We start from the raw sequence: 12,190 nt of genomic DNA, 5'->3' as shown, positions 1-12,190 counted from the left end.
ACGCATGCATGCACATTATATGAGCTTATTAGCTTGGTAATAAGGGTTTTCATTGTGGCTACTACTATTGTATAGTTAAAGTAATACTATGTTATATATCTGACCTTTGCGCTGATTGGTGTGGCTTCATGTTGGGGTCTAAGGTTATAAGCTCCATAGTAATAAGCCACCACCTGTTGCAACACCTGAACACAGGGGTGCCAAACTCGCGTCCAGCAGAGCGGTCCAGTGAGCGGTCCAATGCGGCAACATGGTTTTCAAAAGAGGAAAATCATACTGCCTCTAAAGACGCTGTGGCTAACACTATGGTTTAATAACCATAACCATAATAATAATAATAATAACTAGAAAAAGTGCTCCTCGGAGCACAACTCTCCGCCAGAAGACTTGTGTTGGTTCGAAGGTCGCGAAGGTCGCTATCCCTCTTGTATATGTAAGTGTCCTATCCATCCTGTCTGGGTAAGTGTCCTCTTCCGTTCATTCTGTGTAAGTGTCCTATCCCTCCTGTCCTATCCGTCCTGTCTATGTAAGTGTCATATCCCTCCTGTCTATATAAGTGTCCTATCTGTCCTATCTGTCCAATAAGACAGATAGGAACAATTGGACTGCGACTACTTGACTACTTCCGGTTCGAAGGTCTGGGAGTGAGCTAGTGGCCGGATTTTCGGTATTGGAATCTGGCTTATCACAGTGACACATGTATTTATAGGTCGCTATCCCTCTTGTATATGTAAGTGTCCTATCCAACCTGTCTGGGTAAGTGTCCTCTTCCGTTCTGTCTGTGTGAGTGTCCTATCCCTCCTGTCTGTATAAGTGTCCTATGTCATATCCCTCCTGTCTATATAAATGTCCTATCTGTCCTATCTGCCAATTATGTATCAGCCATGCAGCCATTTCATGGTTCCCGTCTTACCTCACTCTGACAGTGGCGGAGACACTGTCAGAGTGATGCCATGTATATATAGGCCCGGTGGCGTCACTAGCCAATCAGATCACAGTATTTCACGTGTCACGTGAGGCTTGACCAATCGGTGTGTCATGTTTAGAAAGTGAAAACGCAGTGATAACAATACTCTCCTGGCGGAGAGTAATAACAATAATGATAATAATAATGGTGGAAAGTAACTAAGTACATTCAAGTACTGTACTTATGTACAATTTTCAGGTGCTTTTACTTAACTTGAGTATGTCCATTTGTCTAAACTTTATATTTCTAGTCCACTATATCTCAAAGGCAAATATTGTACTTTTTACTCCACTATTTGAAAACCTTAGTTACAAGTTTGAGATTTAAATTATTATTACAAAACATACATTAGCCAATTAAGCTTTATTTTATACTTTGTCATCTACAAGCTCACAATGTGATATACAATCATAAATGCCACCCAGCAAAATCCTGAGTGTTAAAGGACCACGTCACCCTTTTTATTTTACCTTATCTTCATATAATTGGTCCTCACTAATGCTCCATATAAGATGACACCATTTCTATTACTCACTCTGTGTGTCAGAGGTGGGCTATGGACAGTTAAGAAATCTGCTTGGCCATTTCAAACAAGATTTCAAACTTAATTTTTTTGGGGCGGTGTAGCCGCCCCCTATAAGTGAGTTTTGGACACCGACCAAAACATTTGTGTACCCCCTAACCCTTCCATTGTTAATGCAAATCGATACTTTTTTCATATCAGCCAATCACATTACAGCTAGTGTCATCACCACTAACTGTAATGTGATTGGCTGACTTTGCAAATTCAGGACTGTGATTGGCTAGCGAAACACATGACACATGTGCAGCCCTATGAATAGCAGTATGGACTTTAAAAAAAGTAATTTATTCTTTTTTTAAAGTGAGTCATGTTGTGATGACCACACACCGCCCACTTCACACTGGGTGTGATTTTTATTAATGGTATTGGCTTATATTTCCAATATATAAGTATTGGCTTATATTTCAGCATATTAACTTTTCAGGAAGAGATAGGCTGTATTTTCTATTAGCTTGGAATCCCCACCGATGATGTCATTGGTAGGCTGGTGTGAAGTTACGCATCAATCAGAGTGTTAAAATTTTGTCTGGATTATTGTGTGGGTGATATAGGCTCTCTTTCTCCCTCCCCCTCCCCCTCTCCCCCTTCCTCCCTGTCTCTGTCTCTCCCTCTCCTTCTCTCACAGAAACATTTACCTAACAGCGGTGATTTTCGCTGGCATTAAGCGTTGCCTAGCAATGCCGATTTCCTATGTTGGGCATGTCCAGTCCATACATGGATATATCATACGGTATGCCAATTTGCAATGACACTGGGCATGTCCAGTCCTATGAGCATATCTGCCTAGCGACGACAATGCTCTCGGTTTCGGCATGTCCATTTTGGGCATAATCCAACCACCCACCACAGACAACACCACAACTTGGACTTTTGAATTTAGGCCAGGCTATTGATAGTAAAGTTGTAAATTGGCAGGGGTCGTCCCCCTCAGTCTCAGTATTGACTCAGTCTAGTTTTAGGTGGTCTTGAATGCAGTATCATGATGCATAACTGGTACCTCTCCCTTCCTTTAACGCATTTGCTCCTTTTTTGATACCCTCCCTTTCTTGTCTTCCTTCCCTCACTCCCTCAACATCCCTCTCCCTGCCTTCCTCTCTCTCTCTCTCTCTCTCTCTCTCTCTCTCTCTCTCTCTCTCTCTCTCTCTCTCTCTCTCTCTCTCTCTCTCTCCCTTCCATTAAAGGACCACTTCACCCATTTTCAACCTATCTTCATATAATTGGTCCTCACTAATGCTCATGCATAGTATGGTACAATTTGTATGTACTCACTCTGTGTCTCAAAGGAGGGCTGTAGACCGTTCAGAAACCTGGCTACCATTGACATCATTAGAAGGCAGGTTTTGTCATTTCAAAATCAAAATCAAAGATTGGATTTTCTTTATTTTTTATGAATGTGAGAGCAATTGTTTCTTTCGTAGCATGCTAATTTTCCAGGAAGAGAAAACATGCAGTTTCTATTAGCTTGGATTCCTCATCGATGATGTCACTGGTAGGCAGGTTTTTGAACTGTCCACAGCCCTCCTCTGAGACACAGAGTATGTTGACAAAAATTTTGCCATATTATAATGAGCATTAGTGAGGACCAATTACATGAGGATAGGTTTAAAATTGGTAAAGTGGTCCTTTAATCCACACCTCTGCTCTCCATTTCCCCCATGTCTTGCCTGTTACCTTAATTCCCATCCTTCATTGTCTCCGCCAGGAGACTATGTTTTCGTTCTCGTCCGTCCGTGTGTCCACCAAGCTAACATTGGTCAAGCTTCACGTGACACGTGACAATATGTTGAAAGGGTGTGCTTTGATTGGCTAGCGAGACCACGTGTGTCACTTCAAAAGATCATTTATATCTTTTGAAGTGAGGTAAGACAGGATTAATCAGGAACAGTACTGGCGGAGACCTGTGCTCCGAGGAGCACATTTTCTAGTTTATTCTTCCTCCTCTCACTCCTCCATTCTTCTAACTCTCCTTCCTTTAAATGGTAAATGGTGCATTTATATAGCGCCTTTAATCCAAATCGCTTTATATTCACAAAGGTAGGGGTTCTGGGTCTTGCTCAAGGATACCTTGACCCTAACCCAGGGGGAGCCGAGGATCAAACAGAGAACCCTGTTTCCCAAGCGGCCGCTCTACCACTTGAGCCACTGCCATCCGTTTACCTACTTCCCTCCCTCCTCTCTTTTCTTTGTCCCTCTGTAATTGCTGGAGTAGACATGGTAACATGTGAGTCTGGGGTCCAGTGGCTTGTTAATCATATCATGTTTGGACAGATTGAGCATCACACCTCTTATTCTAAGCACCATCCTGGAAGACAACACTCGCACGCACACACACACACACACACACACACACACACACACACACACACACACACACACACACACACACACACACACACACACACACACACACACACAACATCAGCCTTTTATGAAAGTGTCACGATCTTGGCCTTTGCCCCTGCCCTGTGTGCCCTTTGCTTTGCCGAGTGTTGTTCCCCTTGCTCAGCTCACCCCCTCCCCTCTGTGTGCGGCCCTGCATGAGAGACTGCTTCCACTTGGGCAACACAGCTGAAGAGCCTTTGGTTAATGGGGACTTGATGTGTACGGTATATAAGGAACCCTGTGTTGTGGTTGAGGTTGTTCGTTTATAGCGTTGTTTTCTGAGTACCAGCGTATATTCAAAGAAAGTTTGTTCAAGTTTGTTTATTCCACTGTTGGTGTACAAGGTGTACCTTGTGTTCTAAAGACTGTTTGAGTTAAGCCTCCGTTTTCTGAGTTTGTGTTCTGCACAAGTGTCCTACATAATGTATTACATTTTTCTTGTGGCTCATGAAGTTAGAGAAACTGCAGCCAACTGGCTGAGTGCTGGCTGAGTTTGATCACTGGCTCCAGAAATACAAGAAAGCTGTTTGTAATCACTAGGTTGACATACGGCTCAAACTTGATCCTAAAAGCAGTACAAAAAAGGCAATGTTTTACTGATATGTAAACAGAAGAGGAATGTGAAATCCACGACTTAACATGTGCTCATCTTTGGGATTTCTTTGAGGGTAAATTGAGTAGAGCTGTCCTTCACTTATTCACTATCATGTCTAGTGAGATGTGATCTGAGCGGCAGGCAGGCCCGGCTTAATGTACAGGCTTTAGTGGCTGCAGACAAGGGCACCAAACCCGGTGGTGCATTAAACGACTGGACAAAAACAAAAAATACCTGCAAGTACTGCAAGAGGCTTTGCCGAGATAGGACTTTGTCCGGGGCTGCTGAAATAGTGGTAAATCCTTGCCAAAATGAGGTTGCAGCACCCGTCACCTCGCTGATGAAGCGAACATTTTCAGCAGCACCGCAACCCAAATGTGTTAGTACTTAAAATGTGTAAATCATTTAATATAATACATTTTTTATAAAACATTTATTTATACACAATACCTGCTCTCCTGTTAATAATGCTTCTGAATTTAAATGATTGTAGTGGATGCAAGAATCAGGCCACTGTTTTTTTTCCTTTTCTTTTTTTTACAGCATGATTACTGTTTACCAACATTGGCCCTTATAACTCAGTTCTATTTGACCAGCCTGAGCTGTGAAGATAATGACACATAAACTAGGCATCCTTCTATTTGTTCACCTTCTCACCATTTCATATAGCAGCTGACAGCTGTTTGGATTGAAGATAGTACAAATTCTACAATGTTTACTCTCAGAAATGAGTTATTTGCCATTTGCTATACCATGCTGCAGAAGGTTCAAGAGGTCTTTTATCCCCCTATGCCATTTCTTATTACATTCTTAACCCAAGACTTTGCAGATGATCCACTAGAAATTGCACTTTTGTGTTATTTTTTGTTGTTTTGCTTTTGTTAAATATGAACTAATGGAAGCTTTTCTAGTTGTGTGTGTGTGTGTGTGTGTGTGTGTGTGTGTGTGTGTGTGTGTGTGTGTGTGTGTGTGTGTGTGTGTGTGTGTGTGTGTGTGTGTGTGTGTGTGTGTGTGTGTGTGTGTGTGCGTGCGTGCGCGTATGGGTATGGGCGGGTGGGTGGTTATATGAGTGTGTAGAGATGAGGTGAGAGACAGACACAGAGGTTTGAAATGCATGTTCACTATCCACATTCTTTTCCAGTATACGGTGGTGTCATAGCTCGTGCACACCTGTATTGGTGTGTGTGCGTGCGAGCGTGCGTGCGTGCGCACTTTGCAGTACTGAAAGAGAGAACACAGAGGTTTCAGCAGAGACAAACGTTGCTTTGATGAGAAGCAGATGTTTGACTCTCTCCCTCTCTTCCTGGTTCAGTTTCTAAAAATAACCCCCTAAAACCACCTCTTAGAAAGTAGAGGATGGCAGTGAGGTACGGCATCTGTCTGTGACAGCCTCTTTCATCTCAGTTCAAGTTCACGCCCTGTTTATTGCATCTCTTTTATGCACAGGTGCACAACGGAGATGTATGTTCTCCTAGGTGACAGTGTCAATAAATATTGAGTCAATACCAAGAATAATTAAATAAACAAATAAAACAGTAAAGAGTGTGACAATAAGACCCAAGCAACACCATCGTACGGTGAAGAAAAAAAATCGGGTACTAGAACGCTGATCCTGTCTGTTCCTCCGGCTCCGTTCTGTCAAGCCTGTCTTCCAGAGCACTTAAACAGGCCCTTATAAAGACTTGTGTACACACAGCACACACACTTTTTCTGTATGAGATTTACACAATAGCGGTTTGTTTATTCGGTCAACGTGGGAAAGAGAGACAACTTTTCTATCACAAGATTCTATGACAGCTGTTACACAAAAGGATGTGACTGACTGCTCTAGTTGTGTATGTTTAAGACAGTCATACCATCAAATGTCTTATCAGCAGCAAGATTTCAGTTAGGCTGAAAATCAGACTCAACCACAACATCACCATAGTACCAATTGTTGTTTGAGAACCACTGGGTTAGATTGTGGTTTTTAGTAACGACTATATGCATCTTACTTTACCAATGTCTGTCCTTTTTTTTGCCCTGTTATAACGCCACCAGGAGGCTGATTTTTGCAAAACAATCTTTTAAATATCACTCCTACAAATGTTGTCCAAACATCATGCAAATGGGTACACATTATCTCTTTAGTCAAGTCATCAAGACGGATCGGTCCAATCTGTCTGACTTTTCACATTCCAGCCTGATTGTCGAATTGGGCTCCGAGGAGCACTTTTTCTAGTTAATTATGCTTTCTGTAATTTATTATACATTATACATCTACAAGGAGGGAATCACTTCTCTTGAGGTCATGTTCTTATTGTGAGTTGTGGATAGGTAGTACTAGGTACAATAACTGACAAATGTGTATGCTGTACGGATGTGAATGTTTATTTTTATTTTATATGGCCTTTATTTAACCGTGCAAGTCATTTAGAACAGATTCTTATGGCGGCCTGGCAACAGGCAAGGCCTCTTGAGGAATTTATTAAGTAAAACATAAACAGCTGATTATAGGCAGTGCAATAACAAGACAAAAGTATACCCACACAGTATCATAAATAGCGGCAACAAAATTAAATTAAATAAACAAAAACGAGTGAGGGTCAACCAACACTGTGTGTTACTTACTCTATGAAGGATTTCATTGTATCAAATGATGTCATTACAAGAGTTAGATGTGGGACATGAGAGGCCTCAGCTAGTGGGAATGGACCAGCAAGTGCTGCAATATCCTGAAAACATGTCACCGAGATATTCAACCACCATTCATGAAAACATATGTTGTAAAGATAAAGATAAAGATAATGTTAAGATAAAGATAAAGGAGCAGCTGTGTGATCACCATGACAACGGGAACTGCCATGACAACAGGAACATCCCACCATCCCATTCTGTTTTTTAAAGATATCCTCCATGTCACTTACCATCTCCTCACTCATTCACCCCTCAGCCTCCACTCATCTATGACATCAGACCCATTTAAAAAGAAAAGCAATCTCCAATGAGTGGTCTCTGGGGTTTTGTGTGTGTGTGTGTGTGTGTGTGTGTGTGTGTGTGTGTGTGTGTGTGTGTGTGTGTGTGTGTGTGTGTGTGTGTGTGTGTGTGTGTGTGTGTGTGTGTGTGTGTGTGTGTGTGTGTGTGTGTGTGTGTGTGTGTGTGTGTGTGTGTGCGTGTGTGCACGTGCGTGCATGTGTTTTTCAAGCTCTCTTCTTGGCCAGGTCACTCTGGGAAAACAGTCTTTAATCTCAATGAGAATTTTACCTGGTTAAATAAAGGATATGATGATGATATATCGAAACAGGTGACAAGAAGAGATAAGAGATGAGTGCTAGGGTGTGATGTGGAGTCTGAAAAGGTGAGTTGTTAAATTGCAGTGCTGTAAAAGCAGAATGAGTCGGCAGTTCTGACAGCATGTTTATTCCGTGCCTTGGGAGCCATGCAGGAGGGAGAAGAGTCTAGGACACATGGAACATTGATCAGGGTGTTTTAGTGTGTGCATTTGAGCATGTGTGCATGCGTATATGTGTACACTGGTTGTGTACCATGTGTATTAAGTATAGGCCACGTGTCATGCTTTTAAAGCCACAGCAAGCCTAATTGCTGTGTTTTGTTTACACATAACATATTATGCAAAATGTTCAGTTAGGATTAATGGTTAGTGGTTACTATTGTTGTGTGTGTGTGTGTGTGTGTGTGTGTGTGTGTGTGTGTGTGTGTGTGTGTGTGTGTGTGTGTGTGTGTGTGTGTGTGTGTGTGTGTGTGTGTGTGTGTGTGTGTGTGTGTGTGTGTGTGTGTGTGTGTGTGTGTGTGTGTGTGTGTGTGTGTGTGTGTGTGTGTGTGCGCGCGTGTGCCATGTCTCATTATGTGTGTCTCTTTTCACATGGAGATTTGTATTTGTCCTTCATTTTAAGTCATTGTTTTAATACAGCTGTCTGCTTGTCTATTTAGTTACATGCCTGATTGGTTGTTCTAAATGGTCTCCCTAGTGATTTTTGTAGTCTAGACACAAAGCAGCAGCGACATGTTTGCATTTTCACAAAGAGAATAATGGTTCCACAAAAATGACAGCTCTAAGTGATTTCTTTTATCAGGACCTGGGTCAAGGAAGAAAACAATTCAATCTCCCGTGTTTTTTATTTTCACAAAGTTTCTGGAGTAACCTTGGTAATCTAGTACAGATTTGACAGGTACTGTATATAGTAGGCATGAAACGATTCACTCAACTCACGATACGATTTGAATCACGATTTGAGGTTCACAATACGATTTTTTAAACAAAAATTATATTCCAGTCAAAATGACCGAAAAAAACTTTTTTTATTAAATCGATTTAAATTGACAGCCGTTTGAATCAACTTATGGCACATAGTATTTGACTTGGAATACAGAGATTGAAACCTGGAAACTTTATGCAACATAATTTGGGTTAAAAATATTGAACATTATCTTGTGATTTGAAGAAATGTACAGTGTCTAAGTTTTCTCTGGAGAACAGGCTGGAAGAGGAGAGGAGAGGAGAGGAGTGGAGTGGACAGGTGATGACAGAGGTGGTAGGGGATGAAAGGAGATTAGCAGACAGATATAGGAGTGTTGATTGCGAAGGGACCAGTCCCAGCATGAGATGGAAGAAAAGACACAAATCAACTCAGAGGCTATGACTTCATCACAATCACAGACACTTCGACCTCACATTCATCATCAATATAATTGCGACCGTAGGTCGCATTTACTATAGAAACCTGCTCCAGGTGTCCGTGCGTCACACACGTCCCGTCACTCCGTCACACACGTCCGTCACACTTTTGCCCTGCTCATATCTCCGCACCCGTTGCCCCGATCCATGCCAGATTTTGCACACACACTCCTTACCTGCCAAACTACACCCTCCAAGGACCCCCGGAGCTCCAGGGACCCCCAGCTGCCTCGGGGACCCCCAAGTGTAAAAAATGAGCACATGTGGACAAATTACCAAATGACCACCCCAACGGGGCTGCTCACGGGGCATTCCCGGGGACCACCCACTCCTGGTGCTCCAGAACGGATGCAAAAGTGGTGGCGCCCCCAGTGGAGGACCCCCTGCCACTGCAGCTCACATAAAATGCCGTAACTCGGGCTAGGAGCGTCCGGGAGAGCCGCGGCCGGTACCTATTCGTCCGCCAAGGCAACGCGGACACCCCACCCCTAATTTCTCACATGGCCCTCTTCTAGCGCCACCTTCAGGCCGCTTTTCACAACACATTTTTGCCCACTACTCCTACAGTTTTGCCCCTAAAAACACGCAAATTGCTACACACAGTATGTCTACACTCATGTCATCAACATGCCTGCCACCACATTTCTTAGACCACCAAACAAAACTATACATTGCCCACACAACTAGGAACCAATCGCCGTTACAGCCCTCTTCTGTATACATGTGACCTACGGTCGCTTATCTCCCGATTAGGGAGTCTTACTGGTATCTGTACACACACACGCACGCATGCGCGTGCACACACCCACACACACACACCCACACACACACACACACACACACACACACACACACACACACACACACACACACACACACACACACACACACACACACACACCTCACTATCAGACATGTTAGTTAGAGTAGATACATACTTAAGTACTTACGTTGTGACCAAATCACTGCTATGTAAAACTCTGTGTAAGTCTCCAGTCATGAAGGCTAAGTCTCGTAGTAAAGCCCCAAGTCACTGTGTTCAGTCCACATCAAGGCACAACTCACACATTTCAGGTGTCAAGTCCTCAAGTCTCAAAGGTAGCATGTTTTGGGTCAAATTATTAAGCTAGCATCACCTACCAAGCAACTCTCGTGGTCACGTCTTGTACTGCACGTTTTGCAGAGAGCAGCAGTTATTTGCCCCAACAACAACTTTTCATATCTTCGCCAGGCTGACAGGCCTCTGCTATTTTTTCAAAATGGCCTCATGGTGGCGCTATAACAGGCCGCTTCACATCGCCATGATGATGGCATCCGAAATGTGACATCCTGGTTATGGACCCCCCCAGGGGCTCGGAGCGGCAGTGGCGGGGCGGCAGTAGCGGTGCCGGGAGAGGGATAGTCTGGTTACCTAACGTGCGATCACGTTTCAGCATTTCCTAATTCCCCCATTAGATGGGGGAATCTCATTTGACTGCTGTTTTCAAATCACACCTCCTCATTTCCATTTAATGGAAATGCTTGATCCTAATTAGGTGGGGAAAAGATGGAGGTGGAGATAAAGAATTTGGAGACACCTGATTTGTTTTTTGCAACCAACCATCCAGCTTCTTTTTTCATATATTTTTTTCAAGCGCAGGTGTGTTGATTAGGCTACAGATGAACTTATGGTGAACTCTGCTTGCAAGTGAAGCTGTGAGAAACCTTGTCCTTTTCCAGTAAAGAAGAGTTTGCTAGCACATTTTTTGTTTATTGTATTTTGCATAATTATTTATTTTATCTCTTTGTATGTTTGAAAAAAAGATGTGTATATTTTGCAATAAATCTGCACTTTATTTCTAGAGCTGTACTTTTGACTTGTTTCTACAAGATATCTGTAAAAATAGCAGTCAAGCAGTGTTATATTTTTGCTAATTCAAGCAGATAATGAAATGATGAGAAAGACAGTTCCACATTGCATGCAAACTCATCAGCCACGTCCCCCTATAGTCTCAAGTCTCTTAACCCCGAGACGTCTTTTTTTTTTTGACGGGGCACGAGCACTCCTTTTTCAATTTGACTGGTTTTCCAATCATACTGTAAAACTCTCGCTCGCACGCACACACACACACACACACACACACACACACACACACACACACACACACACACACACACACACACACACACACACACACACACACACACACACACACAGACTGTATGTTACACACTTAATATAGATCAATAATTCAGCTCTGTTCATACAGTTAAAATATCACTACAGTTCAAGTATTTCACAATACAAAATATTACTTCTTGGATGTACAGCATGTATGGCATTCTGAATAAGACACTGACCTCACAAGAAGATTCATAACACTTGGTAAGACTTTGGGTCAGAGAGAAGTTCTCCCCCTTGCCGCGTCTCCTTCTCCCTCCTTACCCCCCCCACACCCAGAGTATTGTTCCCCAGCTTTGTGAATGGGTGAACATAAGTCGCCTTGGATTAGACGCTATATAAATGCACCATTTACCATTTATGATGTTCGTTCTTGTATTATACAACTGACATTAGGCTTGAGTGACATCTCCAATTAGAGTGGTGTATGAAAGCCTGCCAGGTTTACTTTATAGTAAGGGCTTAATAAGGTGTCATGCACAGACCTTTCACGCTTTGATATCCTGCAGTTCTGCATGATTCTGCAGGAGTTAATGAGCAGAGTCAACGAGCAGTTTGTCTCCTCCGGTGGAAATCGATAAAAGTACAATAATAAGGATTCTGTCAATCATCAGACATGTGCGTGAAGAACATACACATAAGCTGTGACTTTGTTACGGAAAATATGCTACCTTATTTGTTACTGCCTTGTTTGTTTAGCTTATTGTGTGACCGCCTATTAGCTCAAATGCTTTACTTTGCAGACTGAGTTATTTTTTATTCAGTGTTCATGTAGGATGATGTATTAGACATGCCAATTATGATTGCTGTTTGCTTCTTGGAGTTAT

This window comes from Gymnoscopelus microlampas (genome assembly GCF_963454915.1).
Source record: "Gymnoscopelus microlampas genome assembly, chromosome: 10".
Classification (NCBI taxonomy): Eukaryota; Metazoa; Chordata; class Actinopteri; order Myctophiformes; family Myctophidae; genus Gymnoscopelus; species Gymnoscopelus microlampas.
Note: the sequence above shows the minus strand (reverse complement) of the source record.